This window comes from Armigeres subalbatus, unplaced genomic scaffold (assembly GCF_024139115.2).
Source record: "Armigeres subalbatus isolate Guangzhou_Male unplaced genomic scaffold, GZ_Asu_2 Contig1406, whole genome shotgun sequence".
Classification (NCBI taxonomy): Eukaryota; Metazoa; Arthropoda; class Insecta; order Diptera; family Culicidae; genus Armigeres; species Armigeres subalbatus.
Genome location: NW_026942184.1, coordinates 128,741 through 145,848, shown reverse-complemented (window position 1 = coordinate 145,848; position 17,108 = coordinate 128,741). Strand labels below are relative to the sequence as shown.

The window sequence follows — 17,108 nt, the reverse complement described above, 5'->3', positions numbered from 1 at the left end:
ATTCCCGGAAGACATGTCGAAGGAATTACAAATTTCTTCGGGAATTCCTCGGCGAATTCTTCCGGGAGTTCCTCCGTGAATCCCTTGGAATCCTCCAGGAGTTCCTTCGGCAATTTCTCCTTCGGGAAGTTCCTCCGGGAATTCCTCCGGAAGTTCCTCCGGGAATTCCTCCAGAAGTTCCTCCGGAAGTTCCTCCGGGAATTCCTCCGGAAGTTCCTCCGGGAATTCCTCCAGAAATTCCTCCAGGAATTCCTCCGGAAATTCCTCCAGGAATTCCTCCGGAAGTTTCTCCAGGGATTCCTCCGGAAGTTCCTCCAGGAATTCCTCCGGAAGTTCCTCCAGGAATTCCTCCGGAAGTTCCTCCAGGAATTCTCCGGAAGTTCCTCCAGGAATTCCTCCGAAAGTTCCTCCAGGAATTCCTCCGAAAGTTCCTCCAGGAATTCCTCCGGAAGTTCCTCCAGGAATTCCTCCGGAAGTTCCTCCAGGAATTCCTCCGGAAGTTCCTCCAGGAATTCCTCCGGAAGTTCCTCCAGGAATTCCTCCGGAAGTTCCTCCAGGAATTCCTCCGGAAGTTCCTCCAGGAATTCCTCCGGAAGTTCCTCCAGGAATTCTTCCGGAAGTTCCTCCAGGAATTCCTCCGGAAGTTCCTCCAGGAATTCCTCCGGAAGTTCCTCCAGGAATTCCTCCGGAAGTTCCTCCAGGAATTCCTCCGGAAGTTCCTCCAGGAATTCCTCCGGAAGTTCCTCCAGGAATTCCTCCGGAAGTTCCTCCAGGAATTCCTCCGGAAGTTCCTCCAGGAATTCCTCCGGAAGTTCCTCCAGGAACTCCTCCGGAAGTTCCTCCAGGAATTCCTCCGGAAGTTCCTCCAGGAATTCCTCCGGAAGTTCCTTCAGGAATTCCTCCGGAAGTTCCTTCAGGAATTCCTCCGGAAGTTCCTCCAGGAATTCCTCCGGAAGTTCCTCCAGGAATTCCTCCGGAAGTTCCTCCAGGAATTCCTCCGGGAATTCCTCCAGGAATTCCTTCGGAAGTTCCTCCAGGAATTCCTTCGGAAGTTCCTCCAGGAATTCCTTCGGAAGTTCCTCCAGGAATTCCTTCGAAAGTTTCTCCAGGAATTCCTTTGGAAGTTCCTCCAGGAATTCCTTTGGAAGTTCCTCCAGGAATTCCTCCGGAAGTTCCTCCAGGAATTCCTCCGGAAGTTCCTCCAGGAATTCCTCCGAAAGTTCCTCCAGGAATTCCTCCGGAAGTTCCTCCAGGAATTCCTCCGGAAGTTCCTCCAGGAATTCCTCCGGAAGTTCCTCCAGGAATTCCTCCGGAAAAAAAATTCCTCCAGGAATTCCTCCGAAAGTTCCTCCGGGAATTCCTCGGGAAGTTCCTCCAGGAATTCCTCGGGAAGTTCCTCCAGGAATTCCTCGGGAAGTTCCTCCAGGAATTCCTCCGGAAATTCCTCCAGGAATTCCTCCGGAAGTTCCTCCTGGAGGAACATCCGAAGGGATTCCCGGAGGAACTTCTGAAGGGATTTCTGGAGGAACTTCTGAATGAATTCCTGGAGGAAACTCCGAAGGAATTCCTGGAGGAACTTCCGAAGGAATTCCTGGAGGAACTTCCAAAGGAATTCCTGGAGAAACTTTCGAAGGAATTCCTGGAGGAACTTCCGAAGGAATTCCTGGAGGAACTTCCGAAGGAATTCCTGGAGGAACTTCCGAAGGAATTCCTGGAGGAACTACCGAAGGAATTCCAGTAGGAACTTCCGAAAGAATTCTTGGAGAAACTTTCGAAGGAATTCCTGGAGGAACTTCAGAAGGAATTCTTGGAGGAACTTCCGAAGGAATTCCTGGAGGAATCTCCGAAGGAATTCCTGGAGGAATCTCCGAAGGAATTCCTGGAGGAATCTCCGAAGGAATTCGTGGAGGAATCTCGGAGGGAATTTCTGAAGGAACTTCCGAAGGAATTCCTGGAGGAACTTCCAAATGAATTCCTGGAGGAACTACCGAAGAAATTCTAACTACCGAAATAAATTTCTAGAGGAACTCCTGTTTTCAAAGAAGTTCTTGGAACAAGTCCCAAAAGAACTCATATAGTAGTTCCCAAATAAATTTGTGGTGGAATTTTCTCACGGGACTCTTAGATGAACTCCTGGAAGTATTTTCAGAATAACTCCTGGAGCAGTTACCAGAGGAACTCTTGGAGGAATTTCTTTAGGAACTCTTGGAGGATTCCCCAGATGCTCTCTTGGAAGAATGCTCAGGGGAAATCTTAAACGGATTTCCAGGTCAATTTTTGGAGGATTTCACAAAAAAAAATTTAAAGAAACCCCTGGAAGAATTTTCAAATGAGTTTCTGGAGCAATTTCCAGATGAATTATTGGTGGAATTCTCAGAGGTGCTTCTGGTGGAAATCTCAGAAGAACTCATGGAAGGATTTTCTGAGGCCTGTCTGCAAGAGAAACTCCGAGAGGAATTCCCAGAGGAATTGATGAATTCCAAGAATGTCTGAAAGAGAAAATTCCCTAAGCATTTTTTGAAGGAATTTTTAGAGTAGCTTATGGTAAAACTCCTAGATATTTTTTTTAGGAAATCGACTTATAAATTTCTAAAGGAATTTCTAGAGGTATTTTTAAATGAGCTTCTGGGGAATTTCTTGACGGAGCTCCCGAAGGAATTTACTAAGACATTTCCGGACGAGTTACGGAAGGAATTCCCAAAGGAGTTCCCGATTGTTTTCTCGAAAGGGTTCCCGAACAACTTTCCGGAAGAATTCCTGGACGAGTTCACGAAAAACCTCCCGACGAATTTCCGAAGGAATTCGCGGACGATTTCCTGGAAGAATTCCCGGACAAATTTTCGGGAGAAATTCTTAGTCGAATTCCCGAATAAATGTCCCATCAGAAGTCCTTGGGGTACTTCAAGCGGAACTTGAAAAGCAATTTCCAGGGTAGACTTCAAGTGGAATTTTTTGTAAAATTCTCGAAGAGCTTGTAGAAACACTTTTGGAGTAATTCAGAAAATCTTTATGAAGTTCCCTGGAAAACTTATAAAGGAATTCAGGAACATCTGGAGGAATTGGCAAATTCTTTGAGGGATTATCAGAAGAATTCCAAGAGAAAAACCCAATACACTCTTGGATGAATCACCAGAATAGCTTCTGGTGGGATTTCGAAACACTTAGACACTCTATAGAAAATGCTGGAAATTCCGGGGCAGAAGTCTCAGGGATTTTCTGAAAAGGATACCCAGAAAAAAATGTGTAATAATTACCAAAAGTAAATCTGAATGGATTACTAGGAACTCCGCGATAAACTCTCGGAGAAACTTTTGTAGCAAATTTCAGTGGAACTCATGGCGAAATTTATAAATTTATAATAAAATCCTATAGGAACCCCTGGAGATATCATCAGAAGAACTCGTGGTTAATTTCAGTGGATCTCCAGAGGAAATTTCTTGTAGGAGTATCTGTAAAACTTTCGTTAAAAAAAAACTTGAAGGAATTTTGGAACCTCTGAAGAAGTTGCTAAGGGAACTTGAGAAAGTCAGAAACTTCTACCAGCAATTTTCAGAGAAGCTTCACGAGGAACAAACAGAGAATATCTGATAGAAATGTCCAAAGAAAGAGAATTGCTGTAGAACTCCCACCAGAACTAAGGGAGAAATTGCCAGACGAACTCATGAAGGAATTTCAATAAAAAAGCTATCGAAGGAATACTCAAAACAATTTCTCAGAACAATTTCTAGTGGGAACTCCGAAGGGAATTCTGGATCCTTTATTGAATTCCCTAATGGATGAATTTATAGGAATCCCATGATGAACCAGCAGAGTAACTCCTGGGGGAATTCTCAGGGAAACTCCGTTTGGAGCTCCCGGATAAACTCTAGGGAGAATTCCCAGAAGAATTTATAAGGGAATTTTGAAACCCCTAGACACCTTGAGGAATTCCAAGACGAATTTCTTAAAAAGTTCTCGTAGGGACGTCTGTTGGAATTTCTAGGGGAACTACTGAAGGAATCCATAAGAATTCTTGGGGGTTTTCTAGATCAAGCAGGATTGAATTCAAGACTGCGTTGGTTTTCAATCAATTTTCATTTAATTTTTATTGCAATATACATCTATCCCTAATTTTAAATAAAAATGTCGAATTCGTATTAAAAATTCATTAATATAACAATTGTAAGTAACTTACTGTGCAAACTTTTTTTCTCTTCATTGTTTGGATTTCGGTCCGCAAAGGTACCAACAGAAAAGAGCCCATCCGGATGCAATCTGATGAGCTGGTAGCGGATGCAATTCGAGAATTGCAAGAGGAATTTTTAATTTTCATGGTTTCGGACCGAACGTAACTCCGCATATCCTTATTCGGCAAACGGCAACACTACTTCTTGCATCGCTTGGTAAACTTCATCGGTTGCGAACTCACCGGCACTGCTTTTTTCATCCTCGGAAGTGGCCAGACGATTGTCCCGAGCCGAAGAAAAACCGGCAGTGCAAGCCTGAAAAGGATAATGATTTTAAGGCTCCCGGACGGCGGAAACACGGCCCCGGATCGACAAAAGAGCCGATCTACAATAATCAGCACTCAGCAGACAACCGTAAAGTGATACTAAATCTTACTTACCTTAAATTCATTCGATGTGAAACAATGAATAAAACATATTTACATATTTATGCGGAAGAAATTCGCGATGATGTTGTTTTATATGTTACATATTTACATTCAACTGTCATTGGAGGCACTTATGTACTTTCCAAGTACATATACATTCTGCCTCTGATGACAGCTGGATGTAAATAAATCAGCATGAAAATCCCTTTCGAAACACTCTAACCGCTGCCTAACCGCCCAAAGCGAAACATACATAACATTCATCTAACGTGAGGGTAACATGTTAGATGAAATTATGCATAAATCATGAGCATACCTAACAAAAGTGTGTCATTCTAGCGTAACTTTAGCCTCACTTTACCCTAATGTTAGTGAAAAAATTAGGCTCACCATCTAACAGGTTACACGCACATTAGGGTCAAGTTAGAGTAACCTTCCTTGCTGGGTATAGATTTTTGCAATAGCTCCACCCAGGGGGGAAGACACTCGAATCTTTTGATTCGGTTTCATTTTCGATTTTTTTCTAAATCTTTTCGAATCATTTTAAATCTTTCTATTTTTTTGAAATTTTGCCTGACGGCAGTTAAATCCCGCCCACATTTTTGTTTCAGTGTTCATGAGGAACATCTGTCAAACAAAAATTCAATCTTGTTGCCGGAACATCAGCACAGGAAGGAATCTGTATAGTTTGACTGCTAGGTAGCAGATTTTGCTGCCGGAACACCGTCGTATCCTACATTTTACGGCGGAGAAACACCAGCAGCAACAAACGAAATTCCTTACGTTCGATGGACTGCTATATGGCGTCAACAGTGATCACAACATATCCAGGCTCTACTCGCAATCCGTCGTGCTAGTGCAAAATCCTGCCGGAACACCATCCCAACGATAGTACACCAGCAGTACCACGGACTACAGAAGTATTGTTCATCGAAACGGTATGATTTATTATCATGATTTTACGGTAACGAAACAACTCCCTCTACAAATTGCAGTAGAACAACGCCACTTTCGGACCCCGAAAGGGAACGAATCCGATGCTGTACATATACGTATCACAAAAGGCCCTGAATCATCATGGCTTAAGAACTGAAGAAGAAATAGACGATATAGTACGTTCAAGACGATGACGCTGATGCTGATTCTGTTGCCGCTCCCTCACGTCACCTATCTTCAAGAGGAAAACACTTGAAGCTCATGAAAGTGGTCAACCTGGAAGATCCCAAAACTCGTGTAGTGTGTCCAAGTCGCAGCAGAGTCTCAGCCAAGTCGGCAGCAGCAGTTCCAGCTCTAGTTCCTGTCCCGATAGCATTTCCTCGCAGCTGCTGAAGACCACCAAACTGCTGGCCAATTTGGACTGGTGCACGGATGTGGTAGGAGGGTGGTGGCAGCGGGAGCAGTGTAAGCGGAAGCAGCACCATCGTGATCGGGGATGGCAATGGGAGTTCCGGCAGTGCCGTTCAGGATATCGGTATTCGTGCCGGTAACATTTAGTAAAACACCCACGCAGGTTAGCAATAAATCCACTGGGAATAGCAGCAGTGCCGGCACCGCGACCAACAACTCCAGCAAACATCAGCTGATTGCATCTTCTAGTCAAGCCTCTGGTGGGTTCCTGGGAAGCAGTGCTAATGACGGCAGTTTGAACATGAACGGTGGCGGCGGTCTCGGTGGCCACACCGTGGTGCTCTCGGATCTGGACTCGAGTGACGATGATCATCTGCGCTTCAGCAAAAATGGAACCGAAATATTTGACTACGATTGTGATTACGATAACGAAGAGGAGTTCAACTATCTGGCCCGCGCTGCAGCTGCCGTAGCAGCTTCGACCGAGTTCCTCCTATTGGAGACTTCGATATGGATGGAAACGGCCTGCTAAAAATCCGAAGGTCCAACAGTTTTACCACGACGGCGAGCAGTGCATGCGGACTTCCGGTTGGCGAGCTGCATCAGCAAAAGCATAACAACGAATATTTATCAGCGGAAAATCTAACTAACCTGCAGCTTCTGCAGAATAAACCGAAGAGTTTCTCCTAAACCATGGACAGTCAAGGCTCGACGATTTTAAGCAACATCAGATGATGAATGAAATGATTAATGGTAAGTTTGATTAAATGGCATATATTATTCTCTTGCTGATTATTCATTGATTGTTTTTAGGGTGGCTAGCTGGGCCTGACACAAACTCCCCAAGTTTCTGAGGGCCATTCCACCTAACTTTCCGGTGAACTATTCTGCGAAATTTTGTATACAGTCCCTCGCTGGCACTCGGACGACGATCAGCTGCCCCTGGGGAACAGATGCTGTTGTGAGCCGCTTCTAACATGGAGAACAGACGCTCGTTCAGATTTGCACCTAAGAGAGGAGCAAACTCCCTTCCACGTTCTTTGCCACCGTACAACCATAGTTCCCACCGGGGTTGGTTATCCGATGCTCCTTGAGATTGCTCGTACCCCGACCAGCACCACGGGGAGGTACAGGTTGGGGTTTGCTGGGAAAGAGGCTGAGAACCGCGAGATGGAGTCTATTTTATTCCTTCAGGTACGCGAAGTACCAATGGTACAATGGTTTTAATTTATAATTGAATTGTCAATATAAAGGATTGGAAATAATTTGTATAAAGATGCCATATATTTTTCATATTCGAATATCAATGTTGTGCTGCACAGGAAGGCATTGTACGGTGCCTCCAAAAAGCAGAGGTCCTTCGCGTTTCAGGGCACCTTACTTATTCTTGGCATTAAGAATCAATCCATAGAACTTGGAGAACCTTTATTAAGATATTAAGATAATCAGTTGAGCGTGAAAATTACGGTACCTAGAATATTGCGAAAAAGAGGATCCAATAGTTGAGCGAGTGTCAGCCTTGAGCTTCTCGGTTGATGCGATCGACTCTCGGGACTTTTTGGGATGTGATTGGATGTTTTGATGGCCGTTTGGATTTCTAGTACCGTAAAATGGGGCGAATAGAAACAAAACTCCCTAAACTTAACAATACTTTCACAAAATTGTAAGAATATACAAAAATCTTCGGGAAAAAGGCTTTTCACGCATGTTTATACTACATGAGTGACACCAAGTGTTTACTAAGCTATTAACAACACTATATATTTTTTTTTATAAAAAATCAAGATATTTGAGGAATAGGTACATATCGCGTTTTTATTTATGACAAAAAACTTATTCTGAAAAAGTTGGTTGCAATTCCTTTTAAAGTAATCAGCATTATGTAGTAGATGCATTGCTTATCTATTCAAACGTTTACGGTGTAATATTGAATTATCGGCAAGTATAAATATTTTTATCGCCTAAATTTGAAAATAAAATATCAATTCGCACTTTATGGGGTGAATAGAAACAATAAGTGCAACGCTGATGTGTGTGGCATCAAATACATACTCTACTCGATAATTTGTTGACACGCAAAAAAGGAACGCTTTGAAACTCCTTGGTGGGGAAGGACAAACGATTCTTACCGATTTAGGTTTAATTTAAAACAGAATTAATAGGACATTTGAATATTGCTAATGGGCTATCCAGACTACAAGACACAGAATAATGTATACTGCCTGTAATCGGATATTTGTCCTATCTTTACTTAGTTTCCTATTCATATAGAACAGATATGAGATTACAATCAGTATATGACGTCGCGTATCTCTACTCTATATTAGTTTTCATAGTTAGTAGTCTGAATGCCCTATATGCCCCTTATGATAGAATGATAATAAGGATGATGATAGAATCTATTCTTTTGTCTTCACATACATAACAGCAAAGTCCCTAAATTTTATAGTGAATTTTGTTGAAAATTACTCCTGTAGAATTCATAAAGCCTTCGTATGATTTTTATTATTATATATCAATCTATTTTTTCCATTGAAACATCGAGAAAACATTGTTTATTGGTAACCCAAGTAACACCAAGCATTACAATATTGCACATATATCAATCACAAATCGGCATTCCAAATGCTAATTGCATTAGATCTGTTTTAACAATGTGTTGTTGCATTTATTTATCAACTGTCAGACAACGATACCCTAAATCAGCAGTACGAATGCAGCGATGCATTACTGGTGCTTTATTTCAACATGCCAAAGTAATGAACCATTAATTCGATCTTATAATTGCCCTTTTCCACTTTAAGTCAACTTTTAGGGCTGTGTTTTTATAAGTATATATAGCTTCATGGTTATACTTGGGAAGTGTTTCTATTCGCCCCATTACGGGGTGAATAGAAACATCCAACTATTTATCAAACAAAAAAATATAGAACAAATGTATTCGAATGACATTAACTCCCATAATGAAGGAAGATACCACCCACATTTTCGACAAACTGAATTGAATTTATAAATCGTTATTTTTATACAACTTCAAATATGGTACAAAGTGTTTCTATTCGCCCCGTTTAACGGTATTGATGCATATGACATGGTGGACCCTTAGCTGATCATGCCGAGATGTCGATGCCTTACTGGATGGTCATTTGCTACTGGGGACGAATGTCCCCGGTTACTCCGTCTTTCTCACCTTTGCGAACGTCAACGCCTGATATTCTAGCCAAAAACTCGTTCAGTCACAAACCGCCTAGACCAGAGGTTCCCAAACCCAGTTGCATTCAATTGACATGCCAAACATTGAACGTGTTCAACTTTCATTTAATTCGAGTGATTTTAACAAAGGCGTTCGTTCGTTTCGTGTTGAAAGCAAGATACTTGCTCATTTCACTTGTGCTTAGTAAAATGCACGTAGGGCCAGGGCAAGTGAAGAGCAAGCCGTTTGGATTGAACTTCAAAACACTTGGATTAGGAAATAGAAAACAAGTCAAACTAATTCAACCGGAACCGAGCCTTATCGAAAAAATATTCTTCCAAAGGTTTCAATCTGAGGTCGATAATTGTGCCTATTCTGCGTATCGAATGATTCGAGAAATGTCGATTCCGACACGTCTCACATGAGCCGACCGTGTAATTGAAATGGGAGGCATCGACAATTGTGACTTCCTTCAAAACGTCTCACCAAATACGAGACGCAGAATAAGCACAAATGTGAGGTTTAGGTTAATTTCGAAATTACACAGGATTTTGTTTTTACACGATTTTTTTTCGCTCGTATTTTTGATCGTGTGACTTCAATTTGCCACCAAACTCTTCGCAACATGTTTAAAAAAATCCAGAATAAATCAAAGAAAAATCACATGATAATTAATATACGTTAAACATTTAGGATGAGTGGAAAATTGAGAAAATGTAAATCGTGTAAAAACAAAATCCAGTGTACTAAATATATATTACTGTCAGAATTTTTATTTACCAAATTTAATCTATTTTTTTACTCAATGCACGAATTTTCAAAGCTGCTTCCTAACTAGTCCCAAATAGAACATTGTTGTATGGGGCCTGGGCTCAGCCAAATCGAATAAAGAATCAAAAATAATTGGTAGCTGTCCCATCCCTATTAATCAGAAATCTTGCTACATGTTCCTCCACGCAATAGGCGTAAAGTGCGGTTTAGCCTATCACCGACCATACATTTATACGTGATTTATTTATTTATTCAGTCTAAGGCGGCGGTGGCCTATACAGTACATAACACTCGTCTACATTCAGCTCGGTCCATGGCTTTACGTCGCCAACCACGCAGTCTGTGGAGGGTCCGCAAATCGTTTTCCACCTCATCGATCCATTTTGCTCGCTTCGCACCTCGCCTTCTTGCGCCCGGATTATTATCGAGAAACTTTTTCACCGGTTTATTGTCCGACATTCTAGCTACGTGTTCGGCCCACCGCAGTCTGTTGATTTTTGTGGTTGGTTCTCCCAACAGCTGTTGCAACTCGTGGTTCATTCGCCTCCTCCATATACCGTCTTCCATCGGCACCCCGCCATAGATAGTACGCAAAACTTTACTCTCGAAAACTGCAAGTGCGCGTTGGTTTTCCACGAGGCTGATAGTGCGCATCGATAAAAAGCCCACGGCGTCGATTGTCTGAATCGCAATATGTTTTTGTTCGGGCCCAGCATGATGTTGCCCAATAGAGATATTCGATAGGCAATTTGTTCTCCATCTCCATCCAAGAACTAATCCACAACTTTTCCCTGTTCAAAATTGTGATTGCTGTCAGGAATAATTTAGAAGTCCTTCGGCAGATTCAAATACAAACGGATCTCTCGGCTCTGATATCTGTTGAAAAAAAAACAACAAATTTACATCAGTATTTAGTATCGTTCGTTTCGGCAGTATGTCAAAGTTCAACATAGGTTTTTGTCTTTCTCGTACAATAGAGTTGTACCGAAAGGCCACAGGTAAGATCATTCTTTTGATAGAAGGCCTATGGCTTAACACTATGGGTCGCCCATAGTACTAAAAATCAACAGTCACAGTCACTTCACACAGCTCGATTAACTGATGTGATGTCTGTGTGTGCGTGAGTGTGTACTAGACCTGTGCGCCGATCAAATCATCGGCGGCGGCGTGACAGTCACTTTTGTTCCTAAAGAATTTCGCTGAGAATCCCTAATGGATTCCGCTGGGAATCCCTGAAAGATTCCGCTGTTAATCACTGAAGGATTCCGCTGGATTCCGTTGGGAATCCGTGAAGGATTCCGCTGGGAATTCCTGAAGGATTCCGCTCGGAATCCCTGAAGGGTTCCGCTGGGAATCCCTGAAGGATTCCGCTGGGAATCACTGAAGGATTCCGCTGGGAATCCCTGAAGGATTCCGCTGGGAATCCCTGAAGGATTCCGCTGGGAATCCCTGAAGGATTCCACGGAAATCCTTGAAAGATTCCACTGGGAATCCATTGGGTATCCCTGGGGGAATCCCTGGAGATTCATAGTGGAACTCTCCAGTGACTTCCAGTGGAATCCTCCAGGGATTTCCAGTGGAATCCTTCAGGGATTTCCAGTGGAATCCTCAAGGGTTCACAGTGAATCCTCCAGGGATTCCCAGTAGAATCCTTCAGTGTTTCCCAATGGAATTCTTCAGGGATTGGAATCTAGTGGAATCCCCTAAGGATTCCCAATGGATTCCCAGTGGAATCTTTCAAGGATTTCCGTGGAATCCTTCAGGGATTCCCAGCGGAATCCTTCGGGAATTCCCAGCGGAATCCTTCTGGGATTCCCAGCGGAATCCTTCAGGGATTTCCAGCGGAATCCTGCAGGGATTCCCAGCGTAATCCTTCAGGGATTCCCAGCGTAATCCTTGTAATCAATTGGGAATCCCTGAAGTATTACGCTGGGAATCGCTGAAGGATTCCGCTGGGAATCCCTGAAGGATTCCGCTGGGAATCCCTGAAGGATTCCGCTGGGAATCCCTGAAGGAATCCACGGAAATCCTTGAAAGATTCCACTGGGAATCCATTGGGAATCCCTGGGGGATTCCACTAGATTCCAATCCCTGAAGGATTCCATTGGGAAACACTGAAGGATTCTACTGGGAATCCCTGGAGGATTCACTGTGAACCCTGGAGGATTGCACTGAAAATCCCTGGAAGTCACTGGAGATTTTCACTATGAATCCCTGGAGAAATGCACACGGAATCCCCAAAGGTTTCCAATGCGAATCCCCAAAGGATTCCACTGTGAATCCCCGAGGGGTTCCATTGGTAATCCCTGGAGGATTCCATTAGGAATCCCTGGAGGATACCATTGGGAAACCCTGGAGGATTCCATTAGAAATCCCTGGATGATTCCATTGGGAATCCCTGGAGGATTTTTTTGGGAATCCCCGAAGGATTACGCTGGGAATCTCTGAAGGATTCCGCTGGGAATTCCCGAAGGATTACGCTGGGAATCCCTGAAGGATTCCGCTGGGAATCCCTGCAGGATTCCACTGGGAATCCCTGGGGGATTCCACTAGATTCCAATCCCTGAAGGATTCCATTGGGAAACACTGAAGGATTCTACTGGGAATCCCTGGAGGATTCACTGTGAACCCTTGAGGATTCCACTGGAAGTCACTGGAGGATTCCTCTGGAAGTCACTGGAGAGTTCCACTATGAATCCCTGGAGAAATCCACAGGGAATCCCCAAAGGTTTGTAATGCAAATCCCCGAGGGGTTCCATTGGTAATCCCTGGACGATTCCATTAGGAATCCTTGGAAGATTTCATTGGGAATCCCTGGAGGATTCCATTGGGAAACACTGAAGCATTCTACTGGCAATCCCTGGAGGATTCACTGTGAACCCTAGAGGATTCCACTGGAAGTCACTGGAGGATTCCACTAGAAGTCATTGGAGAGTTCCACTATGAATACCTGGAGAATTCCACAGGGAATCTCCAAAGGTTCCCAATGCGAATCCCCAAAGGATTCCACTGTGAATCCCCGAGGGGTTCCTTTGGTAATCCCTGGAGGATTGCATTAGTAATCCTTGGAAGATTTTATTGGGAATCCCTGGGGGATTTCATTGGGAATCCCTGGAGGATTCCGTTGGGAAACCCTGGAGGATTCCATTAGAAATCCCTGAAGCATTCCATTGGGAATCCCTGGAGGATTCCATTGGGAATCCCTGGAGGATTAAATTGGGAATTCCTGAAGGATTACGCTGGGAATCGCTGCGGGTTCCGCTGGAAATCCCTGAAGGATTCCGCTGGGAATCCCTGCAGGATTCCACGGAAATCCTTGAAAGATTCCACTGGGAATCCATTGGAAATCCCTGGGGGATTCCACTAGATTCCAATCCCTGAAGGATTCCACTGGAAATCCCTGGAGGATTCCACTGGGAATCCCTGGAGGATTCCACTGGGAATCCCTGGAGGATTCCACTGGGAATCCCTGGAGGATTCCACTGGGAATCCCTGGAGGATTCCACTGGGAATCCCTGGAGGATTCCACTGGGAATCCCTGGAGGATTTCACTGGGAATCCTGGAGGATTCCTGGAATCCTGGAGGATTCCCTGGGAATCCTGGAGGAATCCCTGGGAATCCCTGGAGGAATCCCCTGGGAATCCCTGGAGGAATCCCCTGGGAATCCCTGGAGGAATCCCCTGGGAATCCCTGGAGGAATCCCCTGGGAATCCTGGAGGATTCCACTGGGAATCCTGGAGGATTCCACTGGGAATCCCTGGAGGATTCCACTGGGAATCCTGGAGGATTCCACTGGGAATCCTGGAGGATTCCACTGGGAATCCTGGAGGATTCCACTGGGAATCCTGGAGGATTCCATTTGGAATCCCTGGAGGATTCCACTGGGAATCCCTGGAGGATTCCACTGGAAATCCCTGGAGGATTCCACTGGGAATCCCTGGAGGATTCCACTGGGAATCCCTGGAGGATTCCACTGGGAATCCCTGGAGGATTCCACTGGGAATCCCTGGAGGATTCCACTGGGAATCCCTGGAGGATTCCACTGAGAATCCCTGGAGGATTCCACTGGGAATCCCTGGAGGATTCCATTGGGAACCTCTGGAGGATTCCATTGGGAATCCCTGGAGGATTCCATTGGGAATCCCTGGAGGATTCCATTGGGAATCCCTGTAGGATTCCATTGGGAATCCCTGGAGGATTCCATTGGGAATCCCTGGAGGATTCCATTGGGAATCCCTGGAGGATTCCATTGGGAATCACTGAAGGATTCCATTGGGAAACACTAAAGGATTCCGCTGGGAATCACTGAAGCATTCCACTGGGAATCCTTGAAGAATTCCCATCCGTGAAGGATCGTACAGGGAGCCCTAAAGGATTCCACAGACCATTTAATCGGAAATCCCTGGAGGATTCTATCAGCCACCACTGAAGTATTCCATTGGGAATCCCTGGAGGATGTGAAATACATTGGGAATCCCTAAAGGATTCCATTGGGAATCACCGAAGGATTCCGCTGAGAATTACTGAAGCATTCCACTGGAAATCCCTAAAGAATTTCCATCCCTTGGTCATCTCTGAAGGATTATACAGGGAGCCTTAAAGGATTCCACAGATCATTCCATCGAGAATCCCTGGAGGATTCTATCACCCATCCCTGATGGATTCCATTGGGTATCGCCGGGAATCACAGGAGATTTCCATTAAGAATTGGGAAACCCTGGTGGATTCCAGTTACCCTGTAAAAGTTCCATATGCATTCACGTATGTATACGGATTTTATTCGGAATTTGAAAGGATTTGAATAATAAATACAGATGATCATGCACTGGAAATTGGAAGATTTCCAGTCAGAATGCGTAAGGAATTCCATTCGGAATCGCTGGAGAACTCCGATCCTATTAATCAATGGAGATTTCCAGTCGGATCAATACAGAATTCTAGGGTTCTATTCGGAACCACTGGAGGATTCTATTCTATTCAGTCTTCTGGAAAACTCTTTATGCAATCCTTCTTCTTCTTCGTTGGTATTACATCCCCAACTAGGAAATTGCCGCCTCGCAGCTGGTGCGACGAGAGTCCATGAAGGAATCAAGTAGAAACCATAAAGGATTATTTGTAATTACTACAGATTTGCGCTCAGAATATCTGTTTTTCTAAAGGGTTCTATTTGAAATTCCTGAAGGATTCTTTTGGATTTCTAGATAATTGCATTTGAAATCTTCGGTGGATTACATTTGGAATCACTACAGGATTCTATGTATTTTGGAATTTTGGGCTTCACGGCCGTACTATTAGCGGCGTCATCTGGGTGCATTTGTGTGCTGTGTGTGGGTTCGATTCCCGCCCTAGTGAGAAGAAAACTTTTCGTAAAGCGAAAAATTCTCCACTGGTCCACTGGGTGTTGTGTCCGTTGTCTAATGCTAGGTGTTACGTATTCAGTCTGCGCGACCTATGATCGAAGACGGTGTTCCTATCTTTTCTTTTATTTAAATTTCTTAAGCATTTAATCGGAAAACCTTGTGAACTCTATTCGGCGTCTTTAAAGGATTTCATTGCAAACCCTGAACAATTCCATTGGGAGTTTAAAGTTGATTTCACTATGTGAATTCCTTAAAACATCTCATTAGACCCGCAGGATGATTCAATTAAAAATCTATGAATAATGTTATCAGGTATTCCTGAAATATTCTATTTCAATCTACTGAGGGATTCAATTTGACACCCTGGTATCCGTAGGGTATCCGATAATATGCTCAACTCCCAGCGAAGTCTTTTGATATGCTCAAATGGACGTGATGTATAGAAACGGATACATGTGTACACGAACAAAGGAATATTGGCCGCTTGGAAAAGGATCGGATTTCCGGCTGGGATGATATTTGTCATTGTAAAACGTTCTAATTGTTGATTGCCTCCTGCAGATTTGCAAGGCTCTGATGGAAATTTCTATATTATTTATCTATATTTTCTATATATTCATCGAAATTACAATTACAATTATATTCTGCCGTGAATCGCATATCTGTCCCATCTTTGCTGGGTTTCCTATTCATATGGGACAAATATGCGATTCACGGCAGTATTCCACAGTCAAATCGTGAAAGATTTTAGCAGCACATGAGGGATTACTTACTTACACGTGCTTAGGACCATCTTTGGCGGTGTGCAAAAGAACGGTGCTAAAGCTGGAAGGGTACGATGGGCAGGGCAGTTGCAAAGATGCCGGACAGCAACACTGTAAACATGGTTTTCGCTTCCGACCCGGCAGGTACAAAAAGGCATGGAGCACAGCGAGCTTGGTGGGCGAACCAAGTGTAAATCGATTTGACGAGCGTGGGGCGCAACCGAGGATGGAGAGATGTTGCTTCGAACCTTTTATAGTGGCGTCTATTTGTTTATTCAGTGTTGTCTGTTTAGATGTAAGCTGAATATAAATGAAAATGTGGAACCGTTCCCATAGAACGGTATCCACCTTCAAAGTGGGGAAGGTCGCCAACTTTGAATCGTCGCTCAAACTGATCCTGAAAAATAAAGGTTGTTTTTAGGTGCAGACTGTTTTTAGATTTTCTTTCCTTACCACTTAATTCCGATTTGCAGAAGCGATGGGATGAGCTGATGCGCTTCCGCATACAACAGCTTGACATCATGCGGCACTTCCGGGGAAAATAACCGTCGCAATCACCGACGAACTGGTGCCGGGGTTGCAGTACGGCCGCCGCTATTGGGAGTGTTGTTTATGTTTTTTTTTCTTAACAGACAATCTCGCCACACTGAAAAAAACATCATCGAGGCGAGAAATATTTATAAAAAAAAAAGATTCATCCCGCCGAATCATTTTAAATCTTTTTGATTTTTTTAAAATCTTCTGTATGATTCGAAAAATGATTCAAGTGTCTACCCCCTTGGCTCCACCCTAATATAATCGATATAGAACCACACATAAATTAAATAATTGCTAATTCGAGACCACACATAAAGTTTATTCGGATTTATATTTTATAAGTAGTTCACGTGGAGAATGGTTATGTGTGCGCTGATATACATCATAAGTTAAATCTATGGATTTTTGCCAATAAATATGTGTGGATTTTTAGTAGTGTAGGGGTGGGGGTAGTTCTAAATAAAGACACTATAAACAAAGACGGGAAATGTTCCAATTGGAATTCCAAATTTACTGTCAGTGTCATTCCAATCGAGCAAGA

At 43.6% G+C, this 17,108-nt stretch overlaps 2 long non-coding RNA genes across 3 annotated transcripts; one reads left to right on the top strand and one right to left on the bottom strand.

Annotated features, from left to right (window-relative positions):
• Window positions 1-5,246: 5,246 nt before the first annotated feature.
• On the top strand, window positions 5,247-7,632 carry LOC134202757 (uncharacterized). 2 transcript variants are annotated; one of them, XR_009977333.1, is made up of 3 exons: window positions 5,247-5,514; window positions 5,590-6,694; window positions 6,755-7,632. It is a non-coding gene; the product is annotated as an uncharacterized LOC134202757 (long non-coding RNA). The 2 variants fall into 2 exon arrangements; XR_009977332.1 differs by having other exon boundaries at window positions 5,247-5,532.
• Window positions 7,633-10,143: 2,511 nt separating this feature from the next.
• On the bottom strand, window positions 10,144-16,655 carry LOC134202762 (uncharacterized). Its single transcript, XR_009977337.1, has 3 exons — window positions 16,484-16,655; window positions 16,040-16,427; window positions 10,144-10,781 (listed from the first exon to the last, which is right to left on the bottom strand). It is a non-coding gene; the product is annotated as an uncharacterized LOC134202762 (long non-coding RNA).
• Between the last annotated feature and the right edge of the window lie 453 nt (window positions 16,656-17,108).